Here is a 20581-nt window from a genome sequence, read left to right as displayed (position 1 = left end):
TGGCTAATACAGTTATATGGGAAATGAAGTGTGTAACCACCATCTTTCACTCAAGAGATGGATTAAACTGAAATGGGTAGCTATGGAAATAAGTAGAAAAGGATGCTTGTATGTATGACAAATAAGAGAAACCACATGGACAGCTTCAGGAATGTCAGCAAGCAAGCAGTAATCGTAGCACCACTTGTAGCAGGACTGAGAAAACACTCAGAGAAAAAGCTCTGGGATTAAAGTGCTTCCAGAAACAAAGTTGAAACTGGAGGAAAAGAAATTGTTTCCTCTTGTTTGATCCCTCCTGCATTCTACATGCCAACTGTTTGCAAATAAACAGGGCTGCACCAAAGAAATAGCTCGCTCTTTCCAATTTCTAATAGACATGAATGCTGCATTTTAGTCATGCTGCCCCCCAAAAAGAGCAATTAGGCATTGAAGATGACACAAAAACATAAACACATTTTCAAGGAGAGAAAATTGTCCATGTTCCTTTTTGATAGCTCCTGAATTGTGTTTTCTACGCTACCTCACCTCTGGGTCTGCAAGGGAAGAGCAGCAGAAAAACCTTTCAGATTAGTGATACAGCAAAATGCCCTTATTTATGGTCTTTGATGCTTCTGAATGTTGAGCCCCTATCTGTTGCAAAAGAAGTGGCTTCAAGGAAGTGCTACCCTGGGTCATTCCAGAGGCTGCACAAGCTCCTGTGCACAGGGAGCTCTGACTGCTCCCCCTGCCCAGCACTGCCTCGGTTCCCTTTGCTCCCAGCAGAGTTTGTACATCAGCAGCACTGGCAGAGCCTCGGCTTGGGTTATGTGCTGAGCTGATACCTTCTGCATATCACAACGTGCTGCACGTGTGTGGTATTTGCTTAGGCAATTTGTCACTGGCGCTGGGAAAGGTTTAAGGGGAGCAGGGAAGAAGCACAGCCGCTCAACGCAGGGAATCACGCAGCAATGGCTCTGCGAAGGAAAGCCCTGTATCCCCAAAACACCATTCCAGATCTATTGTTAGAGCGTGAGAAAGGCAGTAATTACAATTGGAGACCAATTGTGCTCTATTGCCAGGGAAGATTATTCTCACCTCAGTTACACAGTTAGCTCTATTTTTATTGTCTCATTTCTTTTTCTAGCATGCTGAAAAACCGAGAGAGGAGAAAAAGTGACAAACAGCATTCAGAGATGTCCAAGTACAGTTACTTTGGAATGAAGAATAATCCATCAGGACACCATTTGCAGCATCTATTTTAGTAAAAGTCCCCAGACTACGGTTCTTTAGAATTAAAATAAATATTGATATAATGCATAATATAGGCAGCTGGTTTCTGGATTGTACCTTGCTGTCATCTATCACTGTAAGTAGTTTTTAATGTAAAAATGAAATATATATTCTGCTGCAGATGCTTATGTTTTATACTGGGTTGTTTGCTTGTTTTTAACCATGTTGTGTTAGGCAGGGAACACGAATTGACTGTCAAAGGGCCAGGTCGAATAAAGGTCTTTTAGAACCACTAGCCTGAGTGACTCCTTGTGTGAAATGGTATTAGATGAGATCATATTGTGCTTGGTGCATGTCATCAGCACCCACAACACTATAGTAGGTCATGGCTGGGCACTGGGACTTGCTGAACTGTGGTGCCAGAGCCCACAGGGGTGACGTGGCCATTTGTGAGTTCTGCCCCATTTGTTGCTGCACATTGACCAGGCAGCTCCAGTCTGTGCCTACTGCCACAAGTGCAGCGACATGCTCAAGTTTTGTGGAGCTTGTTACCCCAGCTCATGAATTAGCAGGCAGTTTGGACTTCACTTGGCATAGGTAGATGTGCTCTCCTTGAAACAAAATGCAGAATAAGGTTATCCTAAACACATCCAAACACTACTTTTTGGCTTAAATGAAAATGTTTGTTGTACAAAAAAAGAGACATCACAATACAGAAATGCTGAGGGAAAGAGGTGAACTAGAAATATACTTGTTAGGTGAGCTGAAACCTGTGTTTATGTCATCTGAACTATCATTTGTTCTAGAATACAATAACCCATGATCGCAGACCAGAAATAAAGAACATTGAAGTGTGTGCTCCACAAGTGCATTTCTGTATATCCCAGCTCCTACCTGTAGCTTCCTATTGTGGAGCAGAGAAGACAAAAGATTTATTCAGAGGCAACCTTGGTTTTGTCCAGTACCAGCATCTGGAGGATACAGCCAGAGCAAGACACACCAGGACCAGCACTGGTGAAGCTTAATGCCATCTTCAGAGAGATGGGGGAGCATCTTCAGAGAAACTCTGCAAGCCTACAGAAAACTTTCCAAAACTCCAAGTGAGAGACACAGGAGGCAGGTTTGGGTAGCTGGGGATACCCAAGAACTGACAAACAGCTTGCTGGAGTCATCTGTGCCACCCTACACATTCGGGAAACAAGCTTTTCCCAGTGTTTAACACATAACTGCAAGGGCACCTTCACAAACCTCCACAGACTCCTGGAGACTGCTTTGCTTCTCTGAGTTAGAGAAATAGCATCACTCTTGCTTCACTGGATTTTTTTTTTTTGAGAGAAGTGGAACATGTTTCTTCCTTTCCTGACTGGTACAGAAAGAACATTTTCTCTTCTAATCACCATTTGACAGAAAAATGGAAGAGCAAATGACCTATGTTTTTCCACTGTGATTGTTTTTTGCTTCCTTTTATACCTTTCTCTCTGAAAAGTGTCCATATCCCCCTGCCCCCTATTTCCCAAGGTTTTTCTGGTGATCGTGTGTTATTGTGGGGATTAATGCACGGGAAACTTGAAAGCAGAAAAAGAAGCCTGCAGGCTCTGTTGGGTATGAGGGATGGGCTGTTATCCCTCACACCTCCTTGTTGCAAATCCCATTTGGTGGTGTGCTGCTAGTGAAAAGAAAACCTGTCTTTTGCAAGTGTTTGGATCAGTCAGGGGAGAAAAGAGCCTGTGTCAGGGTTGGTTTTAGCAACAGAAGGGTCTGACTTTGCTCCCACACTGCCCCGTCCCCTCCTCCACCTAGTGAGAGCCTTCCTGAGAACTCTCACTGCAGCTTTGTCTCGCTCTGGGTTTGGCTTTCCTATCCACAGCATCTTCTGTGCCAAGGCTTGAGCTGGGCATCCTGGTGGATCCCCTTGGTCCTGCTGCCTGCTGAGGTGGGAGCTGGGACAGCACAAGGTCTGGCAGGGGCAGCTGGTCCTGGGCTGAAAACCTGAATGCTGTGGAGAAGGAAACAAGATGCTGTCCTCTATTGTGAAAAATCTGCCCAGCGGGTCCCATCCTACCTCTGCCAACATCAGCAGGAGCTTGGCCATTGATTTGGATGAGCCTAGCATTGTCTGAACTCCTTCTAATAAGTTCTTATTAGTTAGGAATAGTTGAATCCATCGTAATAGTCTTTCTCTGCTCACAAACTACGCAGGAGCAGGTTTCCCTTTGTACAGCCTTGTGATTTACAACCTTCAAGGCAACTTAATGCCGATGATTTAGCAAATTAATTTTTTTTCACAAGCCAGTTGCTAAGGGTGTTCTCTACTTGCTATTCTCACTGTGTGTCTGAGTGCTGTATCCCAAGGAATTGCCCCTGCTCCAGGACTAGCCCCACCTCAACTCTGTAAACCTGAACCCCCTCTCTGCTCACAGATTGCTCACAAGCAGATGGAATTGTTTCTTGGATCCATTTTACTCACCAGGAAAAGAAAAAACAAATAAAAATGGAGGTTTCCATTCCATGCAGAACTGCTTTTGACGCAAAGGCTCTCATGAGCAGAGGGTCGTGCCAGCACATTCTATTTCCTACAAGCACTCTGGGGAATAAAAATGTACCTGGGCACCACTGAATAATCTACATAAATCACTAAGAAATATAATAACAATAATAATACAAAACAAATTGATATAAAATAAAAGAGATGGCAAGTAGCGACAAAGCCAAGGAGGAGACTGATTCCTGGGACTAAAGTGAAAGCCCTTCTGTAGTGTTCACCTTGCTGACACAGCTAGGACTGGAGGGGAACGCTAGAAACCAAATCTCCTTCGCAGCCAGCACAAATGGTTTAATAGTATGTTACGTAGACTTCCTGAAATAGCTGCCCCCTGTTTCCTCAGCCGCGCTGGAGGAGGAGGTGGGAGGGAGCACACACGGATGGTAAATGCCACCGCAGGCTCCCCTGCGCAGGCACCCCCATCGATGCCAATTTTTGATCCAGCAGCACAGGGCGGATTAGCAGCGAAAGATTAATTCCTTCCTGTCATCTCCCCAGGGAGGTTAAATGATCTCAGGAGCAATTTCTCTTGCTACGAACACTGTAATCCCGAAGCAGGCTGCTAACTGCTACAGTTTATGTGGGGCTCTAATGATGGCAAGGAGGTTCCAACTTTGGAGAAGGGTCACCGTTCAAAGAGATGTTTATTTAATTAAATGGTGATTTCTTGCAACCCTTCTCTCATGTGAAACCTGCAGCTTGAAGGAACTGTCTGAGTAATTTTTAAAATGTCTGAAGGAGAAAAATCTTTATTAATTAAAAAGGGAGTCCTAGCGAGTATGAGCAGTTGAACACAGTCCATGGGCTTGGCCTTAGCAATGCACATTACCCGTCTGTGTCCTGGCCCTATTTACCCAGTACAGCTACTGGAAAATGAAACTCTGTTTGGAACCTTTTTACTCTGTCATGCAGCCTGTCTGCACCCAGGGCTTCCCGCCGATGTGCTCCTCTGCAGCCTGCCACACCAAGCTGCTCCGAGCCCAGTCCCCAGCCCATGCTAGAAGGTGGCCCTGAGGAGGGCGGATCAGCTGAGACTTGAAGCAGCTGTGTGACACTTCTGCTCCTCTTCTGCCTTACTCTTGATCCAGAAGGCTGCCTTACCGGCAGGAAGAAAACATGGGAGTATTCCCAACCACAGAATCAGGGATAATAGTTAAAAATTCATCACAACACTGTCCTTTCTGCCTTCAGATGATGAGGTGCCTTTTTTTCCAGGTCCCTTTTTTTCCAGGTCCCTTCTGCACAGTGAGGATCGCGCTGTCACATCACTCCTGCAGCGCAGCAAGTACACGTGGGGCTTCCCTGCCCCAGAGCACGCGCTCACAGACCAAAATAAAATGCAGACGAAGAAGTGAAGAGTAAGAAAGAGCTGAAGAGAGATGAGATGAGAGGAAGGCTCCTGGTAATCATGGGTTTGAAATGGAGTCTCAAATAGAGACGGTTCTTGGCAGCAGGAAACAGAAGACAGCTCTAAGTGGGGAGAGACGCGTGAGCGACATACAAATGGGAGCGTGGGAGCAGCCAGCCCCTGCGGCTGGAACAGCAGCAGGGAGGGGAGGGGGACCACGGGCAGGGAGAGTGGAGCCATCAGTGGACGTTGGATACTCCTGGAACTGGAGGAAAGAAAGAAGACTGTGCACTGGGATCTGTGGGCACTCTTATTGTGAGATACACCAGCGTGTGGATCGACAGCACATCAGTCAGTGTAATACAGTGCTTGTGTGCCTGCTCTCACACTGGAGATGTGAGAAACAGGACTGGCACAGACATGGGGTGCGTTCACTGCAGGTACCGCTGGTTTGCAACCAGCTTGTTGTCCTGAGGTAGCTGACACACAGTAGCTCATTGCTCCCCAGAAACCTGTTCCTCTGTTGGATTTCTTATTCAAGGGCTCAGTTTCTATTTAAACCTGGTTTGTAGGGGTTTCATGTACACGTGCAAATTACTGGCTCGTTAAGTCTTGTCCCTACACAGAATTTGTATCACTCTAGTTTAAATCAGACAATAAAACAGTGGAGAGCTCTCTGTAGGTACAGTGTTCAAGTAGATTCCAGGGGTTTATTTGCTTGCCCTGTATGTTTTCAGGTGTAGAATAAGCTCATGTACATATTTCCACCTGTATGTGACTATTTGTAGAAATGGACCATTGTAGATGAACTGCCTCACCATCCTGCCTTTGGAGAAATCGTGGCAGGGAACACCAGAACAATAAGAATGGAGGAGGGGGAGGCAGGCAAAGCAATTTTGAAGTGAAAAGCAGAATGAGAGATGGGATGGGGATTACAGAGATGAAAAGCAGTCCATTAAACCCAGGGGTCTGATCCTGTCCCCTGCTAGGAATTAATAGCAGTCATTATATGTATCTCATGTGAGGGTCTGGCACTGCGTCTGCATTGCCAAGGATGAATTTGAGGAGGATAACCAGCAGCAAAAGCAGTAGCTCACTGGGCTTCTTTGCTGACCATGCCTTCGATTCCAGTCACTTCATGCACTAATCCAGTCAAATATGTGCTTGTCTGTAGGCAGAGGAGCAGTTTCACTGATTGCAAAGGCACTGCTCAGTTGTCATAAACGTGAGCATAAGCTTGAGTGCTTTGCTTGCGTCATCAGGCTTCCCTAGAGCTGGTTACACAGTCTCTAACCCAGCACCCTGAATGGTACCCTGGCACTGAAGTACAGCCACTGGGAATTAGAACAGAGGGAAATCAGAGACATGCAGGGTGGATGCTTTTTAAGTAAATCGAATAGGTTGAAGGTGAACTTCCTATGTATTAACGTATTGGGAAGATTTACATGTGGGTTGTTCCCCTAAAGTTTCAGGGTAGCTGCTATTCCCTCAACCCAACAAGTCACTAGTGGCACCCAGTGGCTAGAAGGGTTAGTTAAAAGTATACCTTTCTCCCTCATGAGTTCCCTAGCACTGAAGTTAGTGTTTAAATGCAAATACCACTGTCTTGGTATTACAGGTACTAAATCCAGGCATAGCTATTTTTGAGTGAGGTTTCATCTGGAAAGTATCTCCTGAGTAATGATCACAATTCCTGTTCACAGAGGCATTTAGTCTGCAAGGTAAAATGCTCGGGCTTCTAGTGCAGCACACAGCAGGCTACAAACCGACTGCATTTTGGCATGGTTGCGGGATAGTTAATGCTTATTTATTCTGTGAGAGCACTAAACCTGCACAAATGAAAATTATGCCTGTTGTAAGAGTTCCAGGACTTTCCTCTAGAGAACACTTCCCAAAATTTGCTGACTTTCAGTACTTACGGAATTTCAAGAGCCAAGTGATCCATAGGAAAGTTAAAACCCAGATAGTAAATGAAACGAGCAATTAACCAAACTGATGAGAGGGAACGCCAAAACTCCATAGCCATCGTTTCTGGATCTTTAGCCTCCACGTGGAGCATATATAATGAAAACATGTGTCTTTTAAAAGACGAGTAAAAACGACCTGGTTCATTCCTGAATGATACATTGAACAGGCTTAAAGTTTGTGCCTGACCCTGTGGGCTATGGGATTCAGGAGGATGAATCATGTGACCTGAGTCTGCAGGGGTTTGTGCATTACATGTTTATGGTGCCAGCAGAGGGAGAGGTTTGTTATCCCCATGCACTCCACTGTCTGTGCTAAAGTAAAGCCCCTTCACCCCATGTTGAGCTCCTCAGCCACCCTTTCCTCCAGCCGGTGGCTTGCAGCAAGTCAGAGCCACTGTGTCCCCACATAACCTCACTGCTATCAGGGTAATGACAATTCCTATCAAAACACACAGCTCTATCTTTACCCCATTTTCTACTCCCCCATCCCTCTGTCTGTCAAAAGCTGCCATAGCAAGAGAGGGAGAAGATGCTAATCTCATCCCTTCTCTGTTTTAGAGACAGGAATCCTATGTGTGGTAGGAGGATAATGCCAGGAGCCTCAGTTATGGGGTTTGCTGTAGCTGCCTGCAGTGGTGCAGGAACAGAGAGGGGCAGCAAAGCCATCTCACCAGGGTCTTGAGGAACGGAGTGGACGTGCAGGAATCCTATCTGCCAAACTCCCCCAGAGCATCCGAACAAAGGCCATGGCAGGCACTGACAACCAGTCAGTGGAGCCTCTCGGGACCAAGGGACAACCAGCCAGCCAGAGCAGCTTCTTGGGACCAAGGGACACTCACACCCAAGCCCAGGCAGTCCTGCAGCAGCCACTTTTCAGAGGCCAGCTACCAAACATGAGTCAGAGAGCAATGCTCCCGTTCCTCTGACACCAGACAGCTGGTTTCTGTTGGGGTCTCCTGGGCCGGGAACAGCTGGTTTTGCCTGTGGTGTGATGTTTTGTAGGCTGCTATGGCTTCAGGGAAGCACTGATCTAATTTCCCATGCACTACGTGCAGGACATCTTTGGTGTCCAAGAGCTCACTGGAGCAATAGGGAGTGTTCACATCTGTTTTAGTAATTTTGTACATTCCCTGCTATCACAAGGACCTAGACCACCAGTCATACCCTTTTCAGCTGCTTTTTACTGAATATACCACTTATGGCTGCAAGTCATTGACTACAGTTTGTGATGGGTTGCAGAGAAGTATTGGTGATCCCAGTGTGGGGTGGACGTTTTGCAGATCCATTTTATGCCTCTATTCATGACTTTTCCAAAACTGCAATAACAAATAGAAATGTAAGTTTTTGGGTAAGGACCTCCTGACCATTATGGTTGGATCTCTGCAATCACAGGTGTTATCTGTCTTTCCGTAATGGAAGTTAATTTCTCCTTGCAATAACCTCTCTGTGCCTCAGTGTCCCTGTCTGTAAAATGGGTGTCATCAGACAGGAGTTTGCTAATGGGAGGGCAGTGCTGTTTCTTGCCAAGCACTTCGTGATCCACTGGGATGCATCAGGAAAGTGCATGCTAGCTTTTGAAACTTACAAACCCTTCCAAATGGTCTCCCTGAAAAGTTTTTAGCCAGTCACCATCATCACTCTCATCTCTCAGCATGTTCCTTAACTGAACTGTATGGCTTTGCCTTCATTCCTCCCCTTGTCCCCCCTGCCCTTCCCTGCCTTCTCCCAGGGTGGGTGGGAAGTGTGTGTGTAGCAGAGTGCTCTGCCGTGGTTCATTGATCTCTCTTGTTTGTTGCTTTCTTTTCTTTGGTTGCTTTCTTTTCTCTCTCCCCAAAGAAAGAAGTGAGTGGAAATGCAATAGGTGATGTAAAATTTGCAAGCCAAATAGAGCACAAATTCATTCCCATGTGTGCTGCTTAACAGGAGGATGGAAACTCTTCACTGGCTCTTCTCATCTGCGCGAGAAGAGCTCCTCACCTGGCCGGTGAGCATGGAGTTAAATCCATGTGGGCATACTGGTATAGCAGGGTTCAAATGTCCTTTCTGGCACGTCAGCACATCCTACCTCAGCCTCAATTATACATTTTCCAGCTTTTCATTAAGAAGTCATAGTTCTGTGTGATGTCTCGTGTTTGGAGGTGGTTACAAAAGCCTGTCAGGCACTGGCTGCTTTCTTAATACAGTAATCAAATGCAGAAGTGCCAAACCATTAATTCTAGAGAATCTTTCCTTTTTTTTTTTTTTTTTAGGCCCTCAAGAGTATAAAATCCAAAGAAGACTTAATACAATTATTCCTAGGGGATGTTGTTCATAAATGTTGTGACCATCTGGGCATACAGCTGGCTAAACATAGCGTCTACTCCATCTCCTCCAGGAGAAATCCTTAAAAGGGGCAGAAAAGGGCTAAAACATTACAAAAGACGACCTCTTTTCAGTAAGAGCATCCTCCCTGTTTTGGAAGTGTTGATTGTTTGGCCTCGCTCAGCCACTGAGGCTGCTTTATTGTGTATTTATTACTCAGATGAAGGCTGGAGCCAGAGTTCTTTGGCCCATTTATAAAGCAATTTAAATGAGCCGGCTGCTCTGGGCGGCAGTGCCAGGGCCCGGGCTGAGCCGCCGCAGCAGGCTGCCAGCGGGAACTGCCCTCGGCTTTAGGAGTGGGGATTTACGGTTCACATGCAGTTCAAGCACAGCTCCTGCCCTGGGATTATGTACGTGGCCAGCACCAGGGCATGCCAGACAAGCCGCTGGGCAGTCCCAAATCCCACAGCCAGGGAGGGGGGCTGCTGGCATCAGGCTCCTGCATGCACAGGGATCTTGCTGCCCGTGAAGCAGAGAAGCCCAAGACCCAGGAGGTACCGTTTTGCTGCCTCAGCCCTCGGCTCTCCCTGCTCCATCCCCAGTGGATGGAGGCCTCAGGAGCTGCCAGGGTGTGTTGCCCAGACTGGCAGGGTTAATTGACCACCCACAGCTCAGGTGGGCAGGGAGCACTCTTTCAGAAGAGGGCCACAGTTTGGTAGCTGAGTGGCAGGAAAGAACCTGCACCTTCCCTAATGATGCTGGTCTTATGCCAGAGACACACAGGCAGTGCCAGCTTTTTGGGCAGACATCCTTAACCCCAGGATTTCACAGCTGCAGTGTCACAGGAGGGGCAGAAACCCTGCTGGGACCAGTGCTGGCCCTCTTCCCTGCCATTTCCGCTCATCCCAGCCCCGGGACCGGGCAGCTGGTCCATCCCATCCACCCACACCGAGCTGTGGGATCACTGCACCTTGGCTGCACTCTTTCAGCATGGGGCCTTTGGTGACTCTAAATCACCAGCTAAGACTAATTTACACCACAGAAAGATTGACATATATGCTCAAGCCAGGAAAGCCCAATTATTTAAAAAAAAATTTTAAAAAATCCAATTTGTTCCTGCTTACAGAAACACCTTTCTTATCAGGGCAATCCTTCAACATCTTGCAATCACCAGCAAAGCCCAAATTCACTATCGATCCACCCTCAGCTCTCACATACCTTCTACACTGACAGCATGCTGCCTTCAAAGCCTCCAGATCTCCTCTTCCCCAACCTTGCTTCCAGCATCTGCAGCCTGGTGTGAAAACCAACCTCCTGATCCCAACCACCAGCTCAGCCATGGAGGCACTGCCTGGTACATAGGGCAGCAGCAGTACCATCACCTTGTTTTTCCCAGAGGAGTTTGAGAAATTTCATGCCTTTCCAACGCAGTTTGAAAAGGACTGGGCAGGCACCTTGTGTATTACAATATACCTAAACAAAGAGGGACTAGGTTTGACAGATAACAGATCAGAAAATAAGATCTACTGTGTCAGGTCATATCAGAGATCCATCTGAATTGGTCAGGCTGTTGGGCCAGATGATCATTGCAGGTCCCTTCTAATTGAAATATACTATTCCATTCTGTTCTATTCTAACCCATTGTCTTGTCTCCATCAGCATCTAGCCACAGCTGCACAGGGAGGATTGCAAAGCACAGGACACTCACACAGTGATCCCAAAGTTAGAAATATTTGCTCAGCCTCAGCAAACTTTGGCTCAACATCTCCTGCCTTACAGCTATTGTGCTGGCATATCTGACTTTTGGCTACAGGAGAGAGAAATGTATGAGTTAAGGCTCCAGGACCATGCTATCTTGGCCATGGGCACAGGTGTAGTTCTTTCCCATGTACACCTTTTCGACCTAAAGCTCTCCAGACCAGGCAGCCTGCCTGAGCATCCCTCTGAGCTCCTGCACAAGGCAGGACGGAGAGCAGCCCACCTCACACACTGAGGGAGAGGTACTCTTTGCACCCCTACTTCCATACATTCCTGTCGGTGTTGGTAACAGAAAAGAAACACATCACCCAAATCAATGCTTATTTCCTTTTATATACAGCTGAACCTCTTGAAACTGTGCCATCTCAAACTTTCAGCTTAGTGTCGCCCTGCCCTCACACCCCTCACAGCTCTCCTGTTAGTCTGGCAAGGCTGCATTGCAGCAGGATGTTAGCAGGGCAATGGCATCCCCACCTACAATGAAACAGCTCAAATCTCCTCATGGAATGAGACAAAATCCCTCCCCACATTTTTCCTTATTGAAAAGAAGGAAGGAAAAGGCTTCAATCTTGGAGAATATTTACAAATAGCGCTAATAAACCCACATGTAAAGGGTTTTTTTTCTTTTGTATACTGTTTTTTCCCTTCCCTTGGAAGGAAATAGTCTTATTTGGTTTTTTTCCCCTTTCCTTTCCCCTGAGGCAGCAAGGACCAGGGAGAGTTACAGAAGTTTCTTGCTTGAGAATCACAATGCCTCCCAGGTAAATTGTCTCATCATCAGTCAGACAGAGCACAGGAGTCTGTTATTAACACAGAAACGTGGGAAAAGAAATTTTTCACTTTTACTGAATGTAAAAGTGGTCAAATGAGGTCTCTTCCTATTTTTCCTTTCAGACTGTTGAAACACAATGTTTAAATGCCAGCATAAAAGTGCCACGTTGAAGAAAGTTAGGAGCACTGGAAAAGAATAGCTATAATGGAAACAGCAGCTGGAACAGCTGTGACAAGTAGGATAAATCTTCCAATCCATGAATGATTTGTCAAGCATTTTGCAAATATATATACATATTGCATATATATCTTATGTGTGTGTGTGTATAATCAATAAAGTGTGTTTACAACAGTTGGATGGATTAGACAGATAATTATGTGATTACAAGTCTCCCATTATATTTATGGTCACCCATTAAAGCCACTTGTGGGTTATCCTTCCTCACCCTGCTCCTGGAGATAAAGGTCACTAATGCCATCAGCCAGCAGGGATGCCTCACACCCAGCCCAGCCCCAGCAGCAAGTCAGAGATCCTGACGCTGGCTTCTGCAGCCTGGGACAGCTCAGTCTCCTTCATTTTTGAGGAAACTGTAAGATGGAAAAAAAGCCATGTTTTCATTGCCCACTGCAGTGGGCTGAGGTGCGAGAGTTGTGTTATTTGAGGTAGTGGAAAGTTGTCAGCATCAGCCATGGGGGGCCCTTGTGAAGGATGGATTGCCTGCTCCGGGCTGGCTGAAGGCACAGCGGTGCTGGTGGGTCCAGAGCCACGGATCCCAGGGCTGTGCCACCTGCGGGCCTGGGACAAAGCCAGGAGCCACAGGTGGCCCCAGCCCAGCAGATGTCGGGGGGCCTTGCTGGATTTGGCCCGGGCAGTCTGACCTCGGCATGCTGCGGGTGACAGGAGGAGAGCTGGGATGTGGCAGGCACAAGAACCCCCCTGAGACAGTGACGTGTCAGCAGACCCATCCCGCACCGGGCAGGGGACTGCTGCCTTACCCCGTCCCAGCCACATGCCAGCCCCCTTGGAGGAAGAGGATTTCAGTCCACACCCATTTAGTCACCGGCGTCTGACTTGGAAGTATTTGACTAATTAGGGGTTGCAGGTACTATAACCCAGACAGGCTGCATTCCTGCCACCCCAGCCTTCCCTGCACAAATTCCTCCAGTCCACGAAGCAGGCTGAGGATCCAGCAGCAACGGGGGTGGTCCACTGCTGGGTCCAGGCCAGGACTGCAAACAACATCCTGCTCACTACCCTCACCATCCGGACACACAGCTTTGGCTGACCTCCCCTACACAGCTCACCTGGGTCAGAGAGGATGGAGGGGAAGCTCTCCCTGTACCCATGGCCAGCATCACAAGCTCCCTGCCCCACCAGGCCCCTGCCCCTGGCAGCACAGACCTTTCTGGGCAGGCACAGGGCACTTAGCAAGAGTGGAGAGGGACCAGCAAGCCTCAGCAGTGCACTGATCCCTTGGGGTCACCCTTAGCAGCTTCATCTAACACTTCTTTTTGACCTTTAAAGATAGTTCTGGATGTGGCTCAGCCCCTGCCTGACGTCAGATTAAGGAAAGCAGAACTAAGGCAGAGAGCAATGTTTTCTGAACTCTGGAAAGGACCTGCTGAAATAAATGATCATGGACCATCATGTTTCCTATTTTGCCAACAGAGAGAGTGAGGAGGATCACTCTAGTACTCAGCACAGTGGTAAATAAATCGGGTGAGGTCAGTCCTGGCCCCTTACCTCCAGCCCAAAATCTCCAGTAGTTTTGCTTTGCTGCAATGGAATCCTACATTTTAGATATAGACAAGACTTTAGATTTATAATTAATGGGTTTTGAGTTCAAAGACTGGAAATAAAGTATGTGACCTCAGGCTTGTATCCCGCTACACCACTAGCAGGAAGAGATGGATCTGGGAACCAGCAGTTGTTTTGCTGGCTGTGGTCTTATGAGTCCATGTGCAGCAGATGAAATGACATCTGTCAAAGTTATTTTACCTCTTGCCTCTCTGCAAGCTGCAGCTCAGCTGGGCCCATGGCTATACTCCCCTGCATCCTGACTCCTGAGGAAAATACAAAGATTGGTGATCTCTCTGCCCCTGATCTATTGGTGGGCACAAATGACCGGTTTAGCACTTTCATTTCCACACTGGGAATAGGGGGATTAAAATGCCACTATCTCCTGATTGTAATGCTTTTTATGTGGGCCCTAGGTAAACACTGCACAAGTCAACAAACCACTGTTAATAAAAATTGCTAATTAAATGAGGACCAGTGGCTTGTTTTATTGACATAAGTATTTATAGGCTTTTTCTGCTTTCTTGTACTTTCCAAGGCTCTGTATGTTTTGCATTTGCTTTTGCTCTTTGCTCCTGCTTGTCTTTCTCGTTCTTGCTTTATAGGGGTTTTGTTGTTGTTGTTTTAACCACCCTGAGTCAGACATAAGGATCTGCCTTATATCAAGCAAATTTTTTTCTTGAAAGGAGTTCTCTAACACAACAAAATTATCTTGGTGTTTGAAAAGCATACCATATTTTTCTTAAATCCATCTTTTGCAGTGTGTTACTAGCTAAGATAACTTGGCTTTTTGGTACACAGTTGTCATGCTCCTCAAGAAGTGGGGCCTTAAACCCTGAGTGAAAGGAATTTTTGTTCAGCTGGTATCTGTGCTGGTTTACTAGTTGACTGCCAGGTAAAGAAAGGCACCCAAACTGCACCTCAGCAAGGGATCTCAGTGTCTTCAGTCATCCTTCTGCAGAACATGAAGCATATACTACTAGCATATACAATTATTTCTGTGGAAACCCACACTGAACATGGCACACAGGACTGAAATGGCACTCAAAAGCAGAAGGGTGACGATGGCAACTGAAGTGCCACACCGTTTCAGCCCTCAGAAAACTCCTGTGTGATAGTAAGATCTGAGCATCATCATCATCAGAAGAAGGTTCCTTGGCAGAGCATACCCCAAGGACCTGACACTGCTGCTGGTTGCCGTGGAAGCTAGACTTGCTCCAAATCCATTTCTCCAGGTCTCCCATATGCTATGTGCTATCCAGCCTGCCTTTCTGCTCTGGCACATCCTGTGGCTTCTGCCTGTGCAAGGTTTTATTCTAGAAGGCACCAAATCTTGTTACCACCTTTATATCATGGCCCTTTGTGGACTACAAATCGAAAATCCAAGCTATCATCAGAAGATGTGCTCTGCAGACTGATCTTGAGTAAGCACTGGATGGGAATATCAGGGTACTATTGAGCCAACGCTGTTGAGAAAGTAAACAAAACTGAATGGAGGTGAAAATGATGTAGAACTTGTGTCCTTGAAAGCTAATTTAAGCTCTCTTGGTTCTGGTGGGATGAGGGAGACAAGCAGCCGCAATACAAAAGATAAGTGCTGGAGCCTGATTAATATTGGTGTTTTGAAGGACCAGTTTTCACAGCCCATCTGGAAGTAATTTATTCCCACTCAGAGGTACCACCAAACACAGCCATTCCAGAAAAAAGCAGCCTCCAAAAAGATAGTCCTTAAGCTGCAGTGAGGAGAGGGGCAAGCACTAAGGGTATTCTGAAATAATCACTCCACTCAGCAGGTGAATAACAAGAAATTCCAGTTAATAAAAAAATAGCAGAAACTGCAATTTTGAGGATATTCTTAGAAATAAATAGCAATAAAGGGGCATCAAAGAGAGGTAAACAGCATTTGAGCGCTAGACAGAAAGTCTGGCACACTCCAAAACATTGCAGAGCACCTTTCAGTCCCAAGGGAGATCACGAGTTTGAACACATGAAGAACTTACTGCTGGGTAACAAGTTATCAGGTGTCCGCTGATCCATGGCAACTGTCCCTGATGATTTGCAAGGTGGCAAATGTGGGATAATTTGAGATCTCTGCATCCTCATGGAAGATGAGAGAGGCCTGTGCTGGTGTGAATGACCTCACTTTTTCTACAGCTCAAGAGTTGTCATGTAGACTGTTGTCTTCTTCCACTTGACTGGTGGCACCTGGTTCTCCTGTGTTCTCTTGTTTCTCTGTCTGAGCCTGGATGAGTGTTTCATTGCCTGGTTTTTGGCCTTACAGGCATTTCTTACGTCAATGCAATTCTTTCCTCCCTCCTCAGGTAACCAAGTCAGTGAGCCCAGTGTTGCTCCTCAATAACAGGACTGTTCCTCTACAGAGGGTAAAGGGATAAGCAGACTGAGGTGAAAAGTGGTTTTGGGACCTTCTGATAAATAACCACTTTGTTTCTGACATTGCTATGGCATCCTTCTAAACACAGGTCCCATGTGGCCACTGATTTATCTTCTATCTGAGGCTGCACTTGGTCTGCAGGGCCCGAGAACATCTCTTTATTGGAAATAAGGCAGTGAAGAACATTTGTTATAGAAATGGGAACTACACAAAACTAACATGAATTTAGATTTCATTACAAACATGGAACCTGGCAAAGGTTAATTGAAACATTTGCCAAGGGCCAATCTAAAGTTCGATGGAATCAAAGGGGGACTTTAAACTGACTTTAATGGTCTTGGGGTCAGGTTGTAAGACAAATTTGACAAGTTCCAAGGTCCATAGGTCAATGGATTTTTTCTTTTTTTAAATCAAAACCATGCCACGCTATTAGTCTAAAAGACATTTCAGCCATCAGCCACAGAAATCACTTGATATCAGTTCAACAGGAACTGGATCAGCTCCTGCAGGCCATGGAGTGGAGTCTGTAATGCCTGGCTCCTTGGGCATTATACTGCCCTGCTGCAAAATATCCATCTCTCTGGTGAAGAGGTAAGGGAGGAGCCAAGCATCACATACTGCTGGGCCTGAGATTCCCACCTGGGATGGCCTATGGCAGGCCACTCTCAAGAGATGGCCCTCTCTGATAGAGCTCTCCACTGCAGGAGACATCAGGCTGGAAACCTCCAGGGCACAACACAAAGCTGGTCATCTCCTCCCTGATGTATTTGCTTGAGGGAATGGGTGGGTGGGTTGTTTATCTTGTCAGGAGGAGCCTTTTCCTTTTGACTCTTGGGAGAAAAGGAACTGCATTGTGTATGTTTATTGAAAGTCCAGTGTGTTCCCTGAGACATGAAGACAGGACACATCCTTATAAATCAGGGTGGAGAAGAAGTGAAACCAGAAAGAAATGGTCAGGGATTGCTGCAGAGACGGTGTGTGTGCACTCAGCCAGCAAGGGGAATGACACTGACACTGTTTCAAAGGAAGGTCATTGTGTAGACCATAAATCTCAAACATTTAGCATTTGCTTCATTTGTCTTTGTTGGCTTTTTTTACAAGAAGTTCAGCAACTATCAGAAAATTTTGAAGTTCTTCTTTATTTATGTGGCCTTTCAGCTGTTCATGGCTGGTGATTTAAAGTCTGATGCAGCCAAACACAGCAGGACTGGCCTGAGCCTGCCCATGAGGGACCTGCCCTTAGCAGGGTTGCTGGTGCCTGGGGCTATTCCATGCTGGGCTGGGGTGTCCAGGCAAATGGTACAGACACATTGCAGTATGAATGCCCAGGTGTGAGCATTCCCCTTGCCTGGGCACAGCCAGAGCAGGAGGAGAGCCTTCTGGGAGGGAGCAGACCTTTGCCACGGGCTTATTCCCATTCCAGGCCTCTAACTCTGGGCATTCTCAGGGAGACAGACTTGTGGTTTGAGGTGGTGGAACACTTCCAGTGTCTGCTGCTGGTCTAGTTTTGCTACTTTGACTCTTCCAGTTAGCTTTGGGCCCTCAAGGCTTTGCTGAGCACCTGAGGCAAGTTCATGAGGCAAGTTCTCCAAAAACCTTCTGCTTAGAGGAGAGAGTTTTCTCTAACTGATCACAATTAATGTAATCAGTGCTTTGCAGTTTTCCCTAGCTGTGTCACTGCCTTTGAGATCTTAGTTCATCTTAACACCTGTTGCCATTCTTAATTACTTTCAGTGAGCCCACGCAAAGAACAGATGTGTCATTCTCTTCTGTCATCAGCTACATGGAAATACTAGAAAGAGACAAACTGACCAGACTGAGCATTTAGTCAAATTGCAACTGTGCCATTAACTTGCACAATGTCCATTGCAAGTCATTTCACTTAGCTCTGGGCTGTTTCACTCATATAGAAAATGGAAATAGCAAACTGATCCATATCGAAATCCTATTCCAGCCCCAACTGAGATGAAGCTTGGCTTTGCTTAGCTTTGCTTGACTTGGTAAGTATTTTTGGAAGTGGAAGCTTTATTATTCTGAAAAATCCCTGTTAATTACACAAGGAAAATCTATTGTGTTGTTTAAATAAGTAAACTAATTGGAGAAAAATAACTGCAGCCTTCTCAACCATTGAGAAGCAAATTCTGTAGGTCCCTGTTTATAACTTGCAGAGCATTCTGACCTCAGAATGCGTTCCACCACTGTTTCCACCCAGGTACTGGACTGCTTCATTCAGAAAGTCCAGGCCCACCAGAGATCAGAGAGGACCTCAATTTAGAAGCTTAGTTTTCAGTCCAAGAGCTCCGTCCCAAGCAAATGGACGCTTTACACCAGGCCTTGCTTGCTAACTAGGAGGATGAATGACAAGCTTTCCAATTCCACCTCCTGCTACCACCGACTGTCATGCTTGAGTCCCTCTGTTTCCAAGACCAGGGGGCTGGAGACATCTAATGGCAAGTGCCTGCATAGCAGATCATCCTCCCCCACTGCAGCTGTCCTGTCCTGAAATTCCAACATTTAACTCTTACAGTACCTCAGAAAATTACGTGCACAATGCCAGTGAAATGACAATGGCTGTGTGGGCATAAAACATCTTGGCAACCTTCTTGAAGGAAAAGTAAGTGATGCAGAGCAGTCAGAGTCACTCCTGTGTCTGGAAACATCATGGAGCAGACCCTCCTGGAAACTATGCTAAGACACATGGAAAATAAGGAGGGAATTGGTGACAGCCAACATGGCTTCACTAAGAACAGAACATGCCTGACTAATTCAGTGGCTTTCTGTGATGGGGTAATGGTGTTGGTGGCTGAGGGAAGAGGAACTGATGTCATTTACCTGGACTTGGGTGAGGGGCAGATGCCTCCTCAGCGAGTTCTCTGGTAACACAAGGCTGGGAGGAGGGGCCAACACCCCAGAGAGCCGTGCAGCCCTTCAGAAGGACCTCGACAGGATGGAGAGATGGGCAGAGAACCTCCTGAAATCCAGCAAAGGCAAATGCAGGGTCCTGCATGGGGAAAAACAACCCCAGGCACCAGGATGGGCTGGGGCTGACCTGCTGGGAAACACCTCTGGGGAGAAGGACCTGGGGGTCCTGGTGGACAATGAGCTGTCCCTGAGCCAGCACCGTGTCCCTGTGGCCAAGTGGCCAATGGGATCCTGGGGTGCATTAGGAAGAGCACTGCCAGCAGGTCAGGGACGTGATCCTGCTGCTCTACTCAGCCCTGGTGAGGATCACCTGGAGTGCTGTGTCCAGTTTGGGGCTCATAAGTACAGGAGAGACATGGAACTCCTGGAGCAGGTCCAGCAGAGAGTGGCAAAGATGATGAAGGAACTGGAGCATCTCACTGAGGAAAGGCTGAGGGAGCTGGGCCTGTTTAACCTGGAGATATCTGAAAGGGGACCTTATCCCTGTCTGTTCCTGTCTGCAGGGAGGGGGCAGAGGATGGACCAGGCTCTGCTCCATGGTGCCCAGCAATGGGACAGGAGGAACAGGCAGGAACTGATGTCCAAGAAGTTCCACCTGAACATGAGGGAGAATTTCTTCCTGTGCAGAGACCAAGCACTGGGACAGATTGCCCAGAGAGGGTGTGGAGCCTCCCTCACTGGAAATATTCCAGAACCATCTGGACACAATCCTGTGCCATGTGCTCTGGGATGACCTTGCTTGAGCAGGGAGGTGGGAGCAGATGGCCCATGATGATCCCTTCCAGCCTGACCCATTCTGTGGTTCTGTGACTTCCAGGGATGCTGCAAGTTCAGCTCTACTCTGGGGACGGCCCCTTGCTAGCAGAGCTGGGACAGGAGTTGGAACAGGGCACTGCACTGACTGGGTCTGATCGAGACAATGGTCCCTTTGCTGCAACATTTGTCTTCCTAAGACCAGAACAGTGACACCCCGTGTGTTCCCCAAGGGTGCTGAGAGACTCACCACAGACATTGACAGGTGAGTTGTGAAGAATCTTGCTCAGCAAGATGAGAAACTGTTCCCATCTGTCCCTTCCCCTCCCAGTAAAATAACCACTGTCCAGTACACCTGGATGAGCAGTGGAGTTACAGCCCAGCTCTTCCTGACACCTAACACAGAGCCTGTTCCTCTAAGGCTGGTCAGAAACTAGGTAGCAAAGCAGTAGTGTGATTTTATCTTTTGCAATGATTTACCATTGTTTAAATATTATTTCTGATATCCAGTTATATGCTCTCTCCAGAGAGCTTCATGGCTTGTCTAAGGCCCATTTAATTCAGTGGCTTTGTGTCGGCTTCACTGAGCGCTGGATCCTACTTGGGCTGTGAATGTGTCCTTTAATAGCTACAGCTGTAAAAACATATTAGCTGCTTCTCTGTAGGCCTGTTTCTTTCTGTAAAAAATAAAAAGAAAAAAGAAAAAAGAAAAAAGAAAAAAGAAAAAAGAAAAAAGAAAAAAGAAAATAAAAGTGTATTTCAAGAGGAATGAAATTTCAGATAAAAGGAAATAATTTTCCATTTCAAGTTGAATTTGAGA

General features: G+C 46.8%; 1 long non-coding RNA gene across 1 annotated transcript; it reads left to right on the top strand.

The window, feature by feature from the left end:
• The first annotated feature begins 3154 nt into the window (after nt 1-3154).
• LOC121666758 lies at nt 3155-19668 on the top strand. Its single transcript, XR_006016778.1, has 3 exons — nt 3155-3164; nt 13568-13570; nt 19570-19668. It is a non-coding gene; the product is annotated as an uncharacterized LOC121666758 (long non-coding RNA).
• The last annotated feature ends 913 nt before the right edge of the window (nt 19669-20581 follow it).

Source organism: Corvus kubaryi, unplaced genomic scaffold (genome assembly GCF_017639235.1).
Source record: "Corvus kubaryi isolate FWS band 111438036 unplaced genomic scaffold, C.kubaryi_AGA036_p1.0 133, whole genome shotgun sequence".
In the NCBI taxonomy this organism is placed as follows: domain Eukaryota; kingdom Metazoa; phylum Chordata; class Aves; order Passeriformes; family Corvidae; genus Corvus; species Corvus kubaryi.
Note: the sequence above shows the minus strand (reverse complement) of the source record. Positions and strands in the feature narration are given on the sequence as shown.